Below are 19,915 nucleotides of genomic sequence, written 5' to 3'. Positions count from 1 at the left end.
GCCGGGAGTGAGAAGGGACCCGCTCGGCCTTACCCGGTGGCGGGCTGCGGTGCGGCGCTCGGGGGGCGGGTCCGGCCCTGGTAGGGCGGAGACTGGGGCGGGGCCCCAGGCGGGGCCCCACCCAAGAACCGCCTCAGCCCCACCGCCTAGACCCGCGCGCGCTTCCTCCAAACACCCTCCCCCCCACCCCCTCCCTTACGGATTCAGAGCGGGTGACTGCAGCTAAGGAACCAGGTCAACCGGGCCGGGATCCTGGACCGCCCAGAGGCGACTGCCTCCGCCCAGGAAGCCCCACCCAGGGGGAGCCCGGACGTCGGGCTCCCTAAGAACCCACGCGCGACCGGTCGAGGGCGCGTGCGGCGTGACGCGACCCGCAGCGCGTCCCGTGACGCCATCGCGCCCGCTTTTGAAAGTTGGCGCCCGGGGCCGCCTCCCATGCTGCCCTGCGCCAACCCCTCCCCTCACCTTTCCTCCCCCGCCCTCCACTCGTCGCCCGACCGGCCCCCCCACCCGTCCCTTCCCTTATCAGCACCCGCGGCCCCGGCAGCGCCGACGCAGGCGCACTGCACCGCGCCGCCGCCATTTTGTGTCCGAGTCTGTGGAGCGATTAAACCGTGCGCGGAGCTGCTTCTTTGGCGGCAGCGGCGGCGGCGGTAGCCGGTGCGGGTGCGTGGAGCTGCCTGGGGACGCCGGGTGGCCGGAGCGGTGGAGCGGCGGCGGAGCGAGCGCTGCGGGGGGTGTGGCGCGGAGGTAAGGGGGCCCCGGGTGGAGGAGGTTTCGCGGGCCGCCTCTAGGTGTCACGATGGGGCCGCTCCGGTCGGCGCTGGCTGTAGCCCGGCGCCAGCGCCGCCGCCGGGGGGTGTTTGTCTCCCTCTACCGTCCCTGCTGCGGCGCGGCCGCCGCCATTGCCCGTCGCCGCCGCGGCCCGGCCGCCCCCCCCCCCCCACCGCGCCCGGCCGCCCGCCCGCCCGCTCGCTCGCTAGGCCTCCCTCCTACGGCGCGCTAGGCCTCCGGCGGTGGCAGCGACAGAGGCCCGCGCACTGGCGACTCCATTTTCCTTCCTTTGTCTCTGCCCTCGAGGCCGGCTCTTGGCCCGACCGATCACCCGGCCGCGGCCCGCCCTCTGCCCTCCGCCCCTCCCGCCATGGGTGGCCTCAGCCGAGAGGCGATCTCCGCTCCCCGGCTTCCGCGCCCGCCTCGCTCAAGTGTCGACACCCAGCCACCGCGCGCGCAGCCAGGTCTCCATGCAGTATGGGTGTCGGGCCCTTGCCGACGCCTCTCGGGCTGCCCATCCTCCAGCCTGCCCAGTCCCGGAACCTACCCTGCGGCCTTGCGAGCGTCCCCCGCCGCCCGGCTGCTCCGCGGTCGCTCCCAGTCCGCGCGTCGCCGCCGCTGGTGTCCGTCTCCACCGAGTGGCGCAGGCGGCGCTGCTGCGGCTGCGAGTAGAGGGACCCCAGAGCTGCCGAGAGCTCCCTCTGCAAGGCTGGCTGAGCTGCTCGCACCTCGACGCCGCCTGAGCGGGCGGGGGGACGCGCGCTCGCCGCCCCCGCCGGGCCCCGCTGCGCCCCCAAACTAGCGCCCGGGCTCCTCGCCCGATCCGACCGGCGCGGCCCCCCCACGGTGGGCGGAAAGGACACGAGTTCCACAAGTTTTTCTCGAGCCAGGGTCGGATTCCCCTTGCAGTGATAGGAGCCTGACTTTGTGCGCTAAGAGATCTCAAAGGGATCAAAACTTAATTTCGTTCTGATCTCAAGTGACGTGACAAATTCCTGAATTCGGGATTATGGGCTGGCTAAATTGGTTCAGGCAACTCTTGAGTTTCCGTCTCGCTTTAAAACGTCCTGACGTTAACTTACTACAGTATTTAGTACCTGATGCCTTTAGGGCTAGGCGAAGGCAGTTTTGCCCCGGAATTGTGCAACCCGATCTAAAGCGCCAGTAGGGCAGAATGAATTTATTCTTGACTCCACTGGTAATTTGCCCATATGCTGAAATATGAGGGATGATGTTGTAATTGAATCCTGGGTCACTAGTTGCAGTTGGTTTATAAATATCTACGCGTAATGTAACCACTTTTTAGTAGCTGACTTCCTGCAGCCCTGAGTTCAGCAATAAGTAAACATTCGCATATGTAGCGTCTTCCTGCTTTCTTTGAGTTTAGATCAAATAGGAAAGTTAAAATTCCAGGTCCCCTTTAGGTGGCAAAAGAAGTTAAACAGGGAATGTATGTTGAATTTATTCTGTCCTTAAGTTATCTTGCATCATTAAAAAGCTTCCTGTCGAATTGCCAGTTTCTTCTTTTCCCTCAAATATTCTAGTACCTTAATACAATATCGTGCAGCACTTGATGTATCAACTGGGGTTGCTTTGGAGAGAGGAAAGTCTTGATTAAATAGCGGGGCGGGGAGGGGGAGTGGGGAGGCTCTGTTAAGTTTATGAGGAAATTAAAACAGCCTGGTGCTAAGCAAAATTGACCGGTCTACTGTGTGTAATCTCAATCTGTAGAATTCTGCAGCAAATGCCTCCATAGGGGAGTGTTTTCAACATTACTTTTTTGAACCCTACAAAAATGTTCTTTCTCCCTCTCCTCCATAGTAAAGTTGCCCTAAGTAACTAAATGCAGTAGTGTTGATGGAGTGTCAGGCTTGAGAATAGAACCACGCTTAATTGTCTAATATATTGGTCCGTTTCTGTAATTTTTGGCATTCTTGTAATTTTCAGTTTTACTTTCCTTTTGAAATTGTGGATGGCAGGTGGCATGTTTTGCTTATTAAAGTAAGGTCCACACGGGTTAAAATCCAGCGGGTCTGTAGTAGAGTCAGGAGGAAAGCTTGTTTTCCCGGTAGCACTGTGCTCCATAGACCATGTTTTGCTTCTTGATTTCAATTGTGCCATGTACAGCCATCAGCTTCTTGGTCTTACACATCGTTTATGTCTTTTTTTTTTTTAAATACTCTATTTATGTATGTATGTATGTATGTGTATATGTATGGCTGTGTTGGGTCTTCCTTGCTGTGCATGGGCTTTCTCTAGTTGTCGTGACTGAGGGCTACTCTTCGTTGTGGTGCGCAGGCTTCTCATTGTGGTGGCTTCTCTTGTTGCGGAGCACAGGTTCTAGGTGTGTGGGCTCAGTAGTTGTGACACATGGGCTTAGTTGCTCCATGGCATGTGGGATCTTTCTGGACCAGAGCTCGAACCCGTGTCCCCTGCATTGGCAGGCGGACTCCTAACCACCGCGCCACCAGGGAAGTCCCGTTTATGTCGTTTTAATGGCATAGATCTTGTCCACAGAGTTGCTGTCCTTTAAGATTTCCTGTATGCCGGGATTCATACTTTGTTTGTTTGTTTTGGCTGTGCCGTGCACCATGCGGGATCTTAGTTTCCTGACCAGAGATAGAACCCAGAGATCAAACCTGTGCCCCCTGCATTGGGAGTGCAGAGTCTTTTTTTTTTTCTAAGAGTCTTAACCACTGGACCACCAGGGAAGTCCCCTTTGTTTTTATTGGAAAACTAAGTTTACAGAGAGAATAAATTGAGGACATAAGGTTACCCAAGGAAACTTAAATCACTAGTATGAGGAAGATTACAACAGGAATGTTTACCTACCTAGGAAAATATTGCTTATTTAAGAGTAGCTGGTAAACATAGGGAAATACTGCTTATTTAAGAGTAGCTGTAGGGCTTCCCTGGTGGCGCAGTGGTTGAGAGTCTGCCTGCCAATGCGGGGGACACGGGTTCGAGCCCTGGTCTGGGAAGATCCCACATGCCGTGGAGCAACTGGGCCCGTGAGCCACAACTACTGAGCCTGTGCGTCTGGAGCTTGTGCTCCGCAACAAGAGAAGCCGCGATAGTGAGAGGCCCGCGCACCGCGATGAAGAGTGGCCCCCACTTGCCACAACTAGAGAAAGCCCACGCACAGAAACGAAGACCCAACACAGCCAAAAATAAATAAATAAATAAATACATAATTAAAAAAAAAAAGAGTAGCTGTAAAAGTTATCTTTAGGGATCCATTCAACCAACTTAAAATTTAGGAGCTATAAAAGTTATCCTTAATATGCATTCAAATTCTAAGAGCTTTAGGATTTTGCTTTAAAGGACATAGAAAAAATGAGGGCACCCACCAAGGACTTCTCTGAGTGGCTTGGGGAGTTCCTTGGGAGTGGCAGAAGCCACCTGTGGCTGACTAGGGCCCTGAGGCAGAGCCTTGCAGAGTGGTGCCTGCTGGCAGAATGTTCCTCTAGAGGCTGGTTTTTTGCTTCAGGGATGCTACTGGCATCAAATTCACTCTACATTAACTACTTTATAGGCTCTATTTCATTTTTTTAAACCAGAAACCTAGTTGACCATTTGTCTAACTTATTTACCTATCTTGATTTCAGATGACTAGAGGCTTTTTTGCCAAAAATTAGGTCCCTCTTCAAACAAGTAGGATTTGTCATAACTTAATGCTTTGAGAAAGAGTGTACAGGTTTAGAAAGAACAATAATGGCAAGTAATGTATAACTTTGAAGACCATGGTTCACAATTAAATGTGTAGATTTGGTATACCATATTTGTTTTTTTTAAACATCCCCAGACTTTCTCTAGTTGTTGTCTTCAGATCTTCCCTGGCAGTACCTTTGTGCATTTTCTCAGTGTTTAGTATTTGAATGCAAAGATGTGGCACTGCATATAGACTGCTAACATATACCTCAAGAATAGTGATTTTTCCACACTTGATCTTATTTTTAGTCACCCATCAATTTTCAGGGGCGTAAAATTTCATTCCTTTTGACGTATATTAGTGACAATATATGGACTCCAATACAAAAGTGTTTTGTGGACTAAATGCACTAATTCTCTTCTTAGGTTGTTATAAATTGCCTTTTCAACAGAGAAGACTTTTCTTTAGCTTCATCTGGTAAAGTATCATATCAGTTTAGTTTTGTGGGCTTTAGTTATGAGATGGGTTCCCTCTTAATTGTACCTCATATGCCAAATTCTTTGGAAATGCTTAAATTTAGCTCTTTCATTTCATTTGGGAGTTTCTCCCCCCCACCCCCCCACCATGGAGTTAAGTACCACTCTACCATTGCCTGAAGCTTGACAGTCCATTTATTTGTATTTTAGGGAGAGAATTGTCAAGTAACAGTATGACCTAACAGTATTTTATTATTTGTCTGAAAGGAGATATTTCATTGCTGTGCTTCTAGGATTTTCAAAGGTCAGTAGTGAAATCTCCCCCCATAGTTATCTTTTTTTTTTTTTTTAAGAAAGTAAATCTTTTTTTTTTTTTTTGATTTATTTATGGCTGTGTTGGGTCTTCGTTTCTGTGCGAGGGCTTTCTCTGGTTGTGGCAAGCGGGGGCCACTCTTCATCGCGGTGCGCGGACCTCTCACTATCGCGGCCTCTCTTGTTGCGGAGCACAGGCTCCAGACGCGCAGGCTCAGTAGTTGTGGCTCACGGGCCCAGCTGCTCCGCGGCATGTGGGATCTTCCCAGACCAGGGCTCGAACCTGTGTCCCCTGCATTGGCAGGCAGATTCTCAACCACTGCGCCACCAGGGAAGCCCCATAGTTATCTTATTACATGAAAAATACAGTCTTTACTTGTGGTTTAAACTAAATCAGTAAAACCACTACTTGCTGAAGATAAGGAAATAAACTGTTAAAGGAGTATTACTGCATCTATAAGAATTAATTTTTTGGTAGTTTAACTGTATTTACATTATTTGGTTGCAAGGTCACAATGGGGTGCTATTTTGATAATCAGAAATCTTTAGTTCTTTATGTATTTAGCAAATGTTTAAAAAAATAAGTGAAGGTTTTATTATTGACTTGATAGACGTTTACAGCATGTCAATTAGTAATGTGACGTTTTAGCAAGTATATTGTTTCCCAATTTTATTAGTCTTCCTTTTGCCCTCATTTTGCTTTTCATACTGTATCTGCATTTGTGTGTGTTTGGTGTTCATAAAATGATTTGTGCTTCTATTTTAGAATGATCACAGACCTGGGGCCAAAGAACAAGATGCAGTAGTGGACAGATTGCTGACCAGAGGCTTGAGAGCTGAGTTCTGTCTTCCCTGCTCAAACTGACTTTGCAGCCACGGAGAGGTAAATGCTGTTTCCATTTCTTCGTCTTAAAAATAAGAGTAATAAGACCTTCCTGGGGTTGGAGGATTTGCTGGATCATTCTTGGGTATAGGAGATACAGGACAGTGGGTGATTGAGGGCATACAAGCTTTATATTCAGGCAGTACTCCATTTGAAACTCTGCGTGCACTGTTGTATACTAGCTGGGTGACACTGGGCAAATTACTTAACCTTTCTACTCCTACAGTCCTTATTTGTGAGAATAATACCAATTAAAGAGACTATTCTCGGAGTTGATGAGAATGTATATAAAGCATCAAGTACTATTCTGAGTATGTACATAGAAAGACACAAGGATATGGTGGCTGCTTTTCTGTAGAAACCCAAAATACATTCCAAATGTACATTCCATTCAACCCAAATATACATTCCAAAATGTATATTTTGACTCTTGGCAAATGACCTCAAAGGTCCATGGCTTGTGGCAATTTGTAATTTTGATGAGGAACAGATGGAATCCTATTATTGGGGAAGCTGGTATCCTAGATAAAAATTGTCTCACTTAATTTGATTTAACCAAGCTGATAACCCATGTTTGCTTTGTAGTGTTACAGTCATTATAAATAATTTTTTAAAAAACATTTGAAAGGGTCACTTAAAATTTACTTTAGCCTACAATTTCTGCTATGAAATATAATGAACAGTATAGGGAACTTGAAACAGGCCTCTCATAAATGTCAGAGTCTACTAGGCTTTGGGATTTCATTAACAATAAAGTAGGGTTCTAGGTGTGAAAATTATCTCTTCTCAGGCTACCAGGAAAAACATCTTTCTTATCCCCTAGAAAATGTGAAAATAGTTTAATTGCACTCGTGTAATGGCGAAAAGGAGTGTAAAAGTGAGGGTTACAAATGCTGAGATTAGATAAGCTTATATGAATGAATCATCTAAATGACTATTAAGATTTTTCTTACAAGCTGTGCCTGGACAAATAGAGAGGAGGAAGGGAACAGGAGTGAAAGCTCTTCTCTTCTTCAACTCTCTGTTTTCCAAGTGGGCAGCTTGGTACCTCGATAGATATGAAGGACAAGGTGTATGTGCTAGTATTCTGTCGCTCCAGAAATAACTTGTGCCCTGCAGGTTCTTTTAATGTTGACACACAGTGCATACTAATGAGCTGCTGAAAAGAGAAACAATACTGATTTGAAAAGCTATTGAGAGAACTAGCCTTAAGAGTTTGGGGAATGGGGTTGTAAGAACATTTTGGTTACTTTTAAGTGTTATGACTAGTTTAATTGTTTAGATCCCTTGTTCTCAAACTGGGATATGAATACCCTTAGGGTACAAAGTGGTATGATTCCGGGGTACTTGACGCCACAAGATAAACATGACCCATCTTCTTGGAGCTTCAATTGTGCTCACTGAGGGGGCGGTGAGTTAAGTAATTTAACTGGTAAGTAATTACAAATTTTTTTACGTTAAAGCAAATATATATTTTAGGAGAAGAATGTGAACTCTATGACTGTCTAAGATAACACAGGTCTTCAACAAAATAGGGCATGAGTGCTTGGGAGTGGGAAGCCCTATTTGTATAGGTACTACAGTGCAAACATTTGAGAAGCAGTACTTTTGAGCTATGTAACAGCTCCTACCATCCAGCTCCTTACTTTGTCCCCTGTAGTATCTACTGTGGACTATAGAAGTTAAATTGTCTTAAATGGAGCTTGTTTGCTTGTATGCATGTTCCTACACTTGCCCAACATGCACAAGAGCTCTGTGCAGATTGGTAGACAGTTCTAGATGGCTGGACCAAGTCATCAAGACCATTCCAATGATATAAGAATTATAATTGAAAAGAAAAGCAGCAGCAGTGACCAAAATCAGGTCTAAAACTGTAAATTCTATAAAACAGAATTTTGAAAACAAATGTCACATTAACTCGAGCATAATTAACAATTTATACTGGTTTTTGTACCCGCCCCCCCGCCCCCATTCAGGTTAGTCAGAGTCATAATAAAATGGCTAAATCCTAAGCTATAGACCTTATGACTCCTAAAATAATTATTTGAAAGCATCAATTCTTAACTGTTTTGTGTGTTTTACAATCTCTAAGTATTGTTACTAGAGTATTGCTCTTAATGTAAATGGCACTTAAGAATTACATTTTCTGTATTGATAATGCCTGCTCTTTGAATACAGGTTTTATATTTGAACCTAACTGGTTCTAGATATACTGAAATGTGACTTTCTCTGAAATGATGTAAATTGGATCAACTCAGATACTTAGATGTGCTCTAAATACCTGCACTATTTATTTATTGAGCACTTGTAATGTGCTCATTCCGTCCTTTGAACACTTGCCTTTCTACTTTGTGCCAGGGAGTGCGTTAGGTACTGGGGATTTCAAGATGAGTAAGAAAAGGTTCCTTTTCCTGAGGGTCTTAAGTAGAGTATGGGGCAAGAGATCTATAAATAAGTGTTGTCAGTGCTCTGATAAAACTGTGTTCAGGGTGCAGGGAGGATGGTCAGTTACAGAAGTTAGTGAAAGGTGTTGGGAAAGGCTTTCTGGAGGAGAGACCCTGATCTAGGTGTATCAGGAAATACAAAAGAAGCATAAAATTAGATTTTAATCTTACTAGGGCACCAAGGCTTAGCCAGCGTGCAGCTTGATAGCTGTGGCAAGTTCATTAAGGGTGACTTCCTTGTCCCTTCCTTCCCATTTGTAAAATGACATATCTACTCTGTTGGAGGCTTATGACAGTTAAAAGTAGTATCGTTAGGGGGAAATATGTACAGTTGGCCCTTGAACAATGTGGGCTTGAACTGCTTGGTCCACTTATACACAGATTTTTTTTTTCCCCGTAGTAAATACTACGGTACTAGTAAATACTAAGGTACTACATCCCACAGTTGGCTGAATCCACTAATGAGGGTATGGTGTATATGGAGGGCTGACTATAAATTAAACTTGGATTTTAAACTACATGGAAGTTCAGCTCTCCCCTAAACCCCATGTTCTTTGAGAGTCAGCTATATGTTTGTAACTAACTATAATGTGCTACATAGGGGTAAAGCGATGATCTTTACACTTTAGCAGTAGTTGGTCATTGTATATATTTTGCATTAAATCAAATAGTGATGACCACCAGAGAGTACAAAAGTTAAGTGAGCTTAAGTGGGACTTATCAGGAAATTAATCGGAAAATATATTGAGCAGTAACAAACGGATAAGTAAACAGGATCGATCAAATCCCATGTTGGGAGTGATGTTCGACAACCACTAAAAAAAAGCTGATTGGGAAGACTATTAACCAGCAAAATGCTTATGAGAAGTTGTGTTTTTTTTGTTTTTTTGTTTTGTTTTTTAATATAGTACATGGTGGGGGGAGGGGTAGGCAGGGAATTGGATGAAGGCAGTCAAAAGATACAAACTTCCATTTATAAGATACATAAGCACTTAGGGTGCTTATATGTGCAAGGTGATAAGTATAATTAACACTGCTGTATGTTACATATGAAAGTTAAGAGTAAATCCTAAGAGTCTCATCATGGAGAAAAATAATTTTTTCTTTTTCTTTAATTTTATATTTGTATGAAAGTTTACCACACTAAACTTACTGTGGTAAATATTTCATGACATATGTAAGTCAAATCATACGCTGTACACCTTGAACTTATACAGTGCTATACATCAATTACATCTAAGTAAAACTGGAAGAAAAAAATTAAAATACGGTACAAAAAATTGTTATGGAAGAAAAGTAAAGAAAAACTCAAACAGTAATAACCTGGCATATAGCAAGAGCTTGTTTGAATGAATGAATGCCAAGGAAAAAAAGACTAAATGGATAGGCATCAAAATACTAGTCAAAACAAAATAAACTAGTAGTGTGAGGATGGTTAGGTTTGGGGTGACTTTTTTGGTTTTCTGTAGTTTTATAACATAGTTATTTTATAATGCAAATAGGTTTTTTTTTCTCAGAATTATCAAAATTTGGGAGTAACAATATTCAACAATAGAGGACTAATTAAATTATGATACACCTGTTTACAGACAGTCCTCTGTATCTGCAGATTCAACCAACTTCGATAAAGAGGGACCATTATACTGTGCCATTTTATACATAAGGGACTTGAGCATCCACAGATTTGGGTATCTGGCCAGACTGGGAGGTGTCCTGGAACCAATTTCCTGTGGATACCCAGGGACAACTGTAATAGAATGTCATGCAACCATTTTATCATGTCTAGAAATATATTGAAATGGAGAGGGATTTGAGATATGCTACATAAAGAAAGCAGATTATCAAATAGTATGCACAATATGATTTCGTGTGAGAGTAAATACGTGTATATATGGGGAGGGGACTGTGGATATAAACCAGCATGTTTATGTAAAATGTATAAGTTCATATTCTTGCTTATCAGAGTTTTCTCCTATTATCTGTATTGTATAATTTTTAAAGGGCAAAAGGAATACAATACAATAGGAAGTAGTACTGAAGCTTTCCAGTAAGTATAAAGAAATAATAAAAGTATTTTTGCCTAGTAAAGCTAGGCTCGAGAGCCTTGCAGGAACAGTTGCAAAAGTGCAGGCAGGTGGAGGGCACTGGCAGCCATGTATCTGCCCAAGTGTTAGAGGGAATTGAGGTTGCAGTGGCAATTCTTAAAACTTTCCTTACTTAAATTTGGTCTTAAACTTTTTTTGTATCATTCGAGTAATGTTTAGTTTCATTCTTTGGTAGAGTCTAACAATTGTAGAATTATACTAGAACCTAACGAACCTCTTACTTTTTTCCCTAGAGGTAAACACTATTAATAGTTTGGTGTGTTTCCTTTCGGTTTTTTCCTCCCCTTTTGTAAATGGGCATGTACATGTGGTACAGTTTTTAAAACAACATGTAATTGTGCAAGTATTATGTGACTATCACATTCAATACAAGGACATGAGAGGAAATATTTCAAACAGTACAAAATGATAATAGTGAAAAGTAATAACTTTCCCCTGCCTCTCATCCCTCAGTTTTCTTCCCCAGAGGTAATAAATATTACCAATTTTTCATATATCCTTCCAGAGAAAATTCTACATATATATAAACATGTGTTTATGTATCTTTTTTTTAAAAAACACAAATGGTAGCATACTATACACATTGTTCCGGACATTTGAGTTGTTTTCGATCTTTTGCTGTTAGAGAAAGATGCTACAATAATTATCCTTCTTGCGTACAGCTCTTTGGGCACACGTACTAGTGTATCTGTAGGATAAATTCATAAAAGTTGAACTGCTTATATATTTCTAGAAGAGGGAGTGGCATGTACAAAGGCCCAGAGGCAAGAGAAAAGAAACTTAGGACGTTCTGGATACTGAAAGCAACGACTAGAGCAGAGTGGATGAGGCTGGATGCAGATCTGCTGATAGGGCCTTGAAGGACCCTGTAGGCCCGGTGAAAGGGTTTAGACTTCAGCCTAAGAGTTTTAGCATGGGAGGTTTCAGAAGGGAAGTCTCCTTGCTGATAATGAATTTATATTTTAGAAATCTGTGGCCACTGTGTAAAATATGGGTGGTAATGGAGCAAGAGGGAAAGCAGGGAAACTAGTCAGGAGGCCATCGCACTTGGCCAGGCAAGATATAATGTCGGCCTGACTTAAGGTAGGGGATCTCAACAGAATTGCTGTTTGTCTAGTTTTGTTGTATTTTTTGTTTTGTTTTGTTAAACTAAGCTGGAATCCTATCCTGTGTCCTCTTTTGTAACCTTTTTTCATGTTATATGTTATGAACATTTTCCTTGTTAGATACCCTGTGTTACCTCAGATCACTGGAATACTTCCTTATTGCTGAATGTTAAGCTTTCTAACCTATTCCTTGTTGTTGGCCTTAGCTGTTTGCCTCTAATACTTCATGTCTCTTCTTATTCCCCATGGTTTGAATTATTTCTAAAGTAAGAGTAAATTGATTTTGAATGAGAGCCAAGTTAATTGTAAATTTGAGTGCATAGACTTTTATCTATTCAGAATCCTATCAAGTATATAGCTACAGCGCTAAGCATTTTTCACACTGAAATTAAATCCTGTGTTTCTTATTTTGAAAGAGGTAGGTGATACACTAGCTTCCCCAACAAGGAAGGAGGAAATAGAGTCCTAAAGTGTCCTAGATGGGTGAGGGCTTTTGTAGAAAAGAGCAGATAGATATCTTGATGCTTTGTGTGCAGTAGGTGGGGGGGAATTATACCCTGACTTAGAGCAGCCTTTCTAGTTTAAAACATACCCTAATGGAGGGGGGAAGAGCCACTGTATCTTTTTTTTTTTTTTTTTTTGGCTGCTTTGGGTCTTAGTTGCAGCACGCGGGATCTTCATTGCGGCACGTGGGCTTCTCTCTAGTTCCAGAGCATGGGCTCAGTAGTGTGGCACATGGGCTTAGTTGCCCCGAAGCATGTGGCATCTTAGTTCCCTGACCAGGGATCAAACCCGCGTTCCCTGTATTAGAAGGCGGATTCTCTTTTTTTTTTTTTTTTTTTAAATTAATTAATTAATTATATTTTTGGCTGCGTTGGGTCTTCGTTGCTGCGCGTGGGCTTTCTCTAGTTGAGGTGAGCGGGGGCTACACTTTGTTGCGGAGCATGGGCTCTAGGCGCGCGGGCTTCAGTAGTTGTGGCTTGTGGGCTCAGTTGTTGTGGCTCACAGGCTCTAGAGCGCAGGCTCAGTAGTTGTGGCACACGGGCTTCGTTGCTTCGCGGCATGTGGGACCTTCCTGGACCAGAGCTCAAACCCATGTCCCCTGCATTGGCAGGCGGATTCTTAACCACTGCGCCACTAGGGAAGCCCCCAGCCTACTACTTTTTAGATAAACTCTGGTATTACAGAACTCTGGCATAGCATAGTCACTGTCACAAATTGTTAGGTGTGTGCAAGATACTATACATTCACGGAAGTATGGTACAGAACTAATAATAGAGGACACCCTAATTGTTTTTAGTATTTCTTGTGTTTCTGTTTTATTTGTATCTTACAGCTTTCTACTTCTGTTTAAAATTTTTTTGTTGTGGGTATATGTTGAGACTATAAAATAGTAGTGACTTGGTTTCCTGTTGGGAGTAAATTTTATTATATAATACATTTTTTTCTTTCCGGCTCCTTGGCGGACAAGGCCTTTGATTCTTCTTTTGTCTTGTCTTTTGAGTATTTGTAAATATATAAATTTCCCCCCAACTTCTTGATTAAGCTTTTGTCTATATATATATATTTTTAACATCTTTATTGGAGTATAATTGCTTTACAATGGTGTGTTAGTTTCTGCTTTATAACAAAGTGAATCAGTTATATATATACATATGTTACCATATCTCTTCCCTCTTGTGTCTCCCTCCCACCCTCCCTATCCCGCCCCTCTAGGTGGTCATAAAGCACGGAGCTGATCTCCCTGTGCTGTGGCTGCTTCCCACTAACTATCTATTTTACGTTTTATATTTCTTTTTTTCCTCTATTTGTTTCCATATTTCTCAGGAGTAACCAAGTTGACAGATTACTTGTTTTTATAACCTAACATTAGTTCAAAGTAGCATTTTGTTTCTTTTTTTGTTTAAACTTCTCTGTGTTCCTATGCGTGTATAGCCTTTTTCTGTTTTTCAGATTTCTTTGTTCTGTTAAACAACACTTTAACTATTATTCATATTTTATGCTGTACTATTTACTCACTAAGGATGTCTCTCTGTATTTTTTTCATATTAAGTGTTTCTTGATCTTTATTCAAAGGCAGTATATTGCCACTTATTATTGCTATTACTATGCCTTTGGTACAGGCATTGTTTAAGCTGTTGACTTCTGATTTAACCTTGACCTTATAGGAGACCCCATTTACCAAATGTTTCTAGAAAGTAACCTTCAGGAGTGAGTACTGGGTTATAGAGACCCTGGAGCAGTGGCCACATGGTCACTGACACACACTGTAAAACCATGAATTCACTCCATTATGTGTGTCCATTTCTCTCTTTTTCTTTCCCCCTTTTTCCTTTTGTTGTATGTTGAGCTTGTCCATACCATCTAGAGAGATCTTTTGATATTGATGCTACCCACAATAGAGGTGAAATTTTAGAACTTCCTTCTTTTTTTTTTTTTTTTTAAATGCTGTTTTGTTTTGGTTTGGTTTTTTTTTTTTTGTTTAATTAATTTATTTATTTATTATTTTTGGCTGTGTTGGGTCTTCGTTTCTGTGCGAGGGCTTTCTCCAGTTGCGGCGAGCGGGGGCCACTCTTCATCGCGATGCGCGGGCCTCTCACTGTCGCGGCCTCTCTTGTTGCGGAGCACAGGCTCCAGACGCGCAGTCTCAGTAGTTGTGGCTCACGGGCCCAGTTGCTCCGCGGCATGTGGGATCTTCCCAGACCAGGGCTCGAACCCGTGTCCCCTGCATTGGCAGGCAGACTCTCAACCACTGCGCCACCAGGGAAGCCCAGAACTTCCTTCTTGAGTCATACATTTGCTTATATGGGAATCATATTAGTTTTGAGATAAGGCTTTTTTTTTTATTATTCCAAATAAATAAACGAAATGATTCTTTGTTGTAAAGAATGAACCAAAAATTCTGATAGTAGAGAACTACGGGTATTTGAGTGGTTTTGATTTATGTCGACTTGCATTTAGGGTGCATAACTGTTGTGTTCTATCAATAGGTCAGTCACTTCAAAGCCATAGTCAGCAGACATTCTATATCAGAATTACCTTGGGACCTTTTGAAATAAGGGCTGTCCCACCCCAGACCTACTGAATCAGAATCTCTGGGATCTGTGCATTTTAAAGCTCACCAGGTGATTTTGACACCAACCAGGTTTGGGAACCACTGCTCAGGTAGAACCTGCCCCCAATCCATAGATGTACTGTATATTTTACACTGTATGTGTGTAATTTATTCCTTTTTATAACATAGTTATTTATTCAAGGTGATACTTGGCTGTACATCCCCAACCTTTCTCATGTTCTCAGTGGTGAAGCACTGTAGGAGCACTCTAAAAGACAGTCTTAACTCTGAGCTGCTTTCAGGATTATGGGCCTGGAGCAGGGCAAGGAGGGACTTGGTGGTCTCTAACATAGTCACCCTTGGGAGAACAAGGAGAAATGAGGCATTAGGTTGCTGTATGCCAGGAAAAGTGTCATTCAGGGTGTAGAAAGCAGAGAGGGATAGCTCGTGCCTGGGAGGCAGCCTCCGATCCCTGCTGTGGCACTAGGATGCTGACTGCCAGATAAGCTTTGTCTTCTGTTTCACATATAAATGTCCAATAAGTGAAATAAACAGGGTACCCTTAATGAGGGCCTAGAACATGACCTCTGAAACCAGGTCACAATAATAAATGAGGTGGTTTAATACAGTTCCACTTGATTTTTTTTGCACAAAGTTTGTCTAATTCCGTACATATTTAAGTTTTTCCCACTTACTGTTTCCTCTGCTAGAATGTTCCTCTCTACTGTAGTTCGCCTGTCAAGGTCTATTTTATCCTTTAAGATCCACCTTTAGCAATTCCTCTCGTTAAAGCCCTCCTTCACCAGCTTAAGCTATCCTTTTTGCCAGGGTGGTGGGAAGTATGTGTTAACCTCTGTTATAGCACACACTATATAGCTCTTGTTTGTTCTCTTTGTCTCCCTGTCAGCTGAGGAGATGTCTGAGAACCAAGCCCTGTGCAGTTAGGACTTTTTTTTCCAAGTAATTAAAAGGGAAATTCATTTCTGTGTACCCAGCATCAGGTGCCTTTTGATAAAAGAATTACTATTGGTTTAGCACTTCTTATTCTTTGTAGCAAAAGAACTCTTTCACCTCCTATGGTTGTTTCACCATATTGTTGAATTAATGTTGCAATTACAAATATTTTATTAGTATGTATGTATTTCCTTATTTCCTAGATTCAAAGCTCTCCATAAATAGATATTTTCAAGTAGCTGTTAGAATCATTGTTTTGCTTTCACTGCACCTTTTAATATTAACAAATGGGGAGAAGGTGGGTTAAAAACTGGGGTGCTCTTAACCTCTTTTACTTAAAAGAGATACAATTTTATTTCCCTTTTAATTACTTCTCCCCCCTCCCCCAAATGCCCCATCTGTTCTTATTAAAGTTAATGGCACACAACAGGGAAGAGAAAGGTGTACATGTGACTGAGTAGGTGAGTGCTACTTCAGATAAAGGCTGCTTCCGCTTCCAGTCACCCTGAAGTAAATGTTCGCTAATGTTTTTCTGCTTCTCAGACTGAGTCATCCTTTCCACTCAGCTCCTCTCCATTCTTTACGGTAGTCTGCAACTTTCCTGGTACTCAGTATTAATCAGCATGATACTTTGCTTTGAGTTATCTTAAGTTCTCAGATAAGATGATGATGTATATATTTTCAGGAATAGTAGAGTAAAATGGTTATTTTATTTGACTTTTTAAACCTAACTTTTGTTCCAAAAGGGTAAATAATTTTTGTTATTTTTGGCTAGTGTTCTGCATCTAATAAAAGTCAGCTTTTCCTTTCATTCTCAGGAGAAACTGGTTACTTATTTGTAATTCCTTTTTTTTCCCCTTGTCCTAATGGCACTTAGCATCCTCTGCAGTCAGAATACTGGACTAGGTTTTTCAGTCTTCCTGGGTAAAAACATTCTTCTAATTTAAAGATGTAGAAAAGAGAAAGCTACAAGGTGTCTCCTCTCTTCTCTGCCTTCTAATGATGTCTGATGTTTTGTATTGAGCAGTCTGAAGGCAAGTTGTTAGGTGACCTCCATGTTAGGCTATTTCAGAATTGCTGTGGCTTATGGAATCTCAGTGGGGAGTTGGGGCTGCTGTTTCTTGCCAAGAGTGTAGACAGTCTTCTGATCTGCTCCAGGAAATAAGTTGGGGTTTTAGCTATCTGTTGTCCCGGTAGAGAACAACAATAATGTATTAGGGCTTCCCTGGTGGCGCAGTGGTTGAGAGTCTGCCTGCTAATGCGGGGGACACGGGTTCGAGCCCTGGTCTGGGAAGATCCCACATGCCACGGAGCAACTAAGCCCGTGAGCCACAACTACTGAGCCTGCGCATCTGGAGCCTGTGCTCCGCAACAAGGGAGGCCACGATAGTGAGAGGCCCGCGCACCGCGATGAAGAGTGGCCCCCGCTTGCCGCAACTAGAGGAAGCCCTTGCACAGAAACGCAGACCCAACACAGCCACAAAAAAAAAAAAAAGTGTATTAAACAAAAAGTTTTGGTGATTTTATTTATAAAGCAGACTTCTGGAAATTGTCCTTCTCTACTGTCTTATTCTCAATGCACATGTGTTATTCTTAGTACACATATATTTTATAATAACCAGTGTCCCCAAATGACTAAACTCTGAACTAGTGAGTATGAAAGGTTATTTTGGTTGTTTTCCTTTGAGAAATAACCTGACACATTTGCTATCTAGCCACATAATCAGGTGATAAATTACTAAGTCTTAACATCTTCAAAAATTAGTGTATTCACAATTAGCTTTTATTTTTGTGGCAGGATTTTTAAAATCTTAAACCTATACTTGTGTTGTTAAGACTTATTATTTTCTATTTGAGAAATGATACAAACATAGCAATAAAGGATATAAATTCATATAGTTAAGCTTCCACGTAGCATACAAACAAGGTTTTGTTTTTCCATGTTCTCTTCCTGCTTTTGTCATGTGCAGGAACCATTTATACATGTTTCATATGACAGTGACACCAGTATTGAATGTCTGCTGCTTACCTAACACTGTTTTTGTGTTCATTGCTGTAGAGTATTCAGAAGTAAAAGGCATAGTTCCTGCCCTTAACGAGCTAATAGTCTATTAGGGGAAAAGACAGATACATAGAACAGTATATTACAGACAAACAAAATAACAAAAATGAAACAAATAAATTAGAGTTCAGTCTGCACTGGTCAAGGTTGAGAAGACTTTGAGTAGGGGATAACTTGACCTGGCGGGACAAGACAGTAGGCTCTTGTGCGGGAGATACCCCAAAGGTGAGGTTGGATGGGTCGAAAGGATGGTAACAAGTCATACAGAACTCTGGGATCGAAGCCAAAGAGTTCGGAGTTGATTGAGTAACCCTCAATCCTCATGAGTTTTTCTGCCGCATTTCAGGAAGATTTAGTCTGGCAGCAATATGCTGGACAGACTTACTATAGTAAGATAGACCAGCCTGGGAGGCTGTTTTGTTCCTTTTTGGCTCTTTTTCTCTTTCATTCCTGGATTTGATCAGTTACCAGATTCTGTCAACTGGTTGCTACCTTCATTCTGCAGATAATTGGTAGTTTACAGAGAAGTCATTTTTGTGGGGAAAATTTATCCAAGGTTTGTGATTAGAATTCTAAGAAACAGAAAGGTCATATGTTAAGCTAACATGTGTTCATTGCCTTCTGGGGTGACCTATAAGGATACAGAGGAGCACAGTAGCCAGGCTCTGCCTGCATTGTTTTATTTAATCTTTATGACAGCCAGTGAAATGGATACGGTTATTATCTTTGTTTTGTAGGAAAGGGTGCTGAGGCACAGAAGGGTAGCATGTCTCACTCCAGGCCACACTGCTAGTAAGTAGAAGAACCAGAATTGGAATGCAGGTCTCTGGTTGGAAAGCCTAAGCTCTTAATGACTATTCCATTCTGTTTCTCCTCTTGCCCACCCCCTTTTTTTTTTAGCTATGAAACAAGCATTTTCCTCATATAAGGATTATATTAAAACATGATTTTTAATATCTGCATAATATTCTGTTTCGTGGATGTATCATCATTTACCAAATTTAACTATTCCCCTGTGGTTGTACTTTTAGGTTGTTTATAATTATTCACTCTGATTAATAATGTCCTTATAATCTTCGTGTTCATCTCTGATTATTTCCTTTTTTTTTAATTTATTTATTTTTTTAATATTTAGTTTTGGCTGTGTTGGGTCTTCGTTGCTGCACACGGGCTTTCTCTAGTTGTGGTGAGCGGGGACTACTCTTTGTTGCGGTGCGTGAACTTCTCATTGCAGTGGCTTCTCTTGTTGCGGAGCACGGGCTCTAAGCATGCGGGCTTCAGTAGTTGTGGCACGCGGGCTCAGTATTTGTAGCTCGTGGGCTTTTTTTTTTTTTTTTTTTTTAAAGATTTATTTTTTTATTGATTGATTGATTGCTATGTTGGGTCTTCGTTTCTGTGCTAGGGCCTTCCCCAGCCGCGGCAAGCGGGGGCCACCCTTCATCGCGGTGCGCGGGCCCCCCACCATCGCGGCCTCTCCTGCTGCGCAGCACAGGCTCCAGACGCGCAGGCTCAGCAATTGTGGCTCACGGGCCCAGCCGCTCTGCGGCACGTGGGATCCTCCCAGACCAGGGCGCGAACCTGTGCCCCCTGCATTAGCAGGCAGACTCTCAACCACTGCGCCACCAGGGAAGCCCCAGCTCGTGGGCTTTAAGAGCGCAGGCTCAGTAGTTGTGGCACATGGACTTCCTTGATCCGTGACATGTGGGATCTTCCCGGCCAGGGTTTGAACCCGTGTCTCTTGCATTGGCAGGCGGATTCTTAGCCACTGAGCCACCAGGGAAGTCCTCTGATTATTTCTGGGCATAAAGTCTGAAGTGGAATTATTGGATCACAGTAATTTGAATATTTTAAAAATTCTTGATTCATATCACCAGTTACCTTGCTGTTTTTTTTGGATTTTTTCATTGAAGTATAGTTTACCTACAACATTATATTAGTTTCAGGTGTGCAACATAGTGATTCGATATTTTTTTAGATTGCACACCATACAAAGTTAATATTTTTTATTCTCTGTAACATTTATTTTATAACATTTATTTTATAACTGGTAGTTTGTACCTCTAGTCCCCTTCACCTTTTTTGCCCATCCCCC

General features: G+C 42.5%; 1 protein-coding gene across 3 annotated transcripts in view; it reads left to right on the top strand.

The window, feature by feature from the left end:
• The first annotated feature begins 541 nt into the window (after positions 1-541).
• CTCF (CCCTC-binding factor) overlaps positions 542-19,915 on the top strand; it is a 49,861-nt gene continuing 30,487 nt past the window's right edge. The window contains exons 1-3 of one of the 3 annotated variants that reach the window (XM_068527446.1): positions 542-750; positions 5,981-6,097; positions 7,417-7,529. The gene's annotated coding sequence lies outside the window, so the exon portion shown is untranslated. The remainder of the gene's footprint in view (positions 751-5,980; positions 6,098-7,416; positions 7,530-19,915) is intronic. The other 2 variants (XM_068527444.1, XM_068527445.1) reach the window with 2 other exon arrangements.

The sequence above is a fragment of the Eschrichtius robustus genome, chromosome 19 (assembly GCF_028021215.1).
Source record: "Eschrichtius robustus isolate mEscRob2 chromosome 19, mEscRob2.pri, whole genome shotgun sequence".
Taxonomy (NCBI): domain Eukaryota; kingdom Metazoa; phylum Chordata; class Mammalia; order Artiodactyla; family Eschrichtiidae; genus Eschrichtius; species Eschrichtius robustus.
The sequence above is the reverse complement of the archived record's forward strand: the minus strand, read 5'-3'. Positions and strand labels throughout refer to the sequence as shown.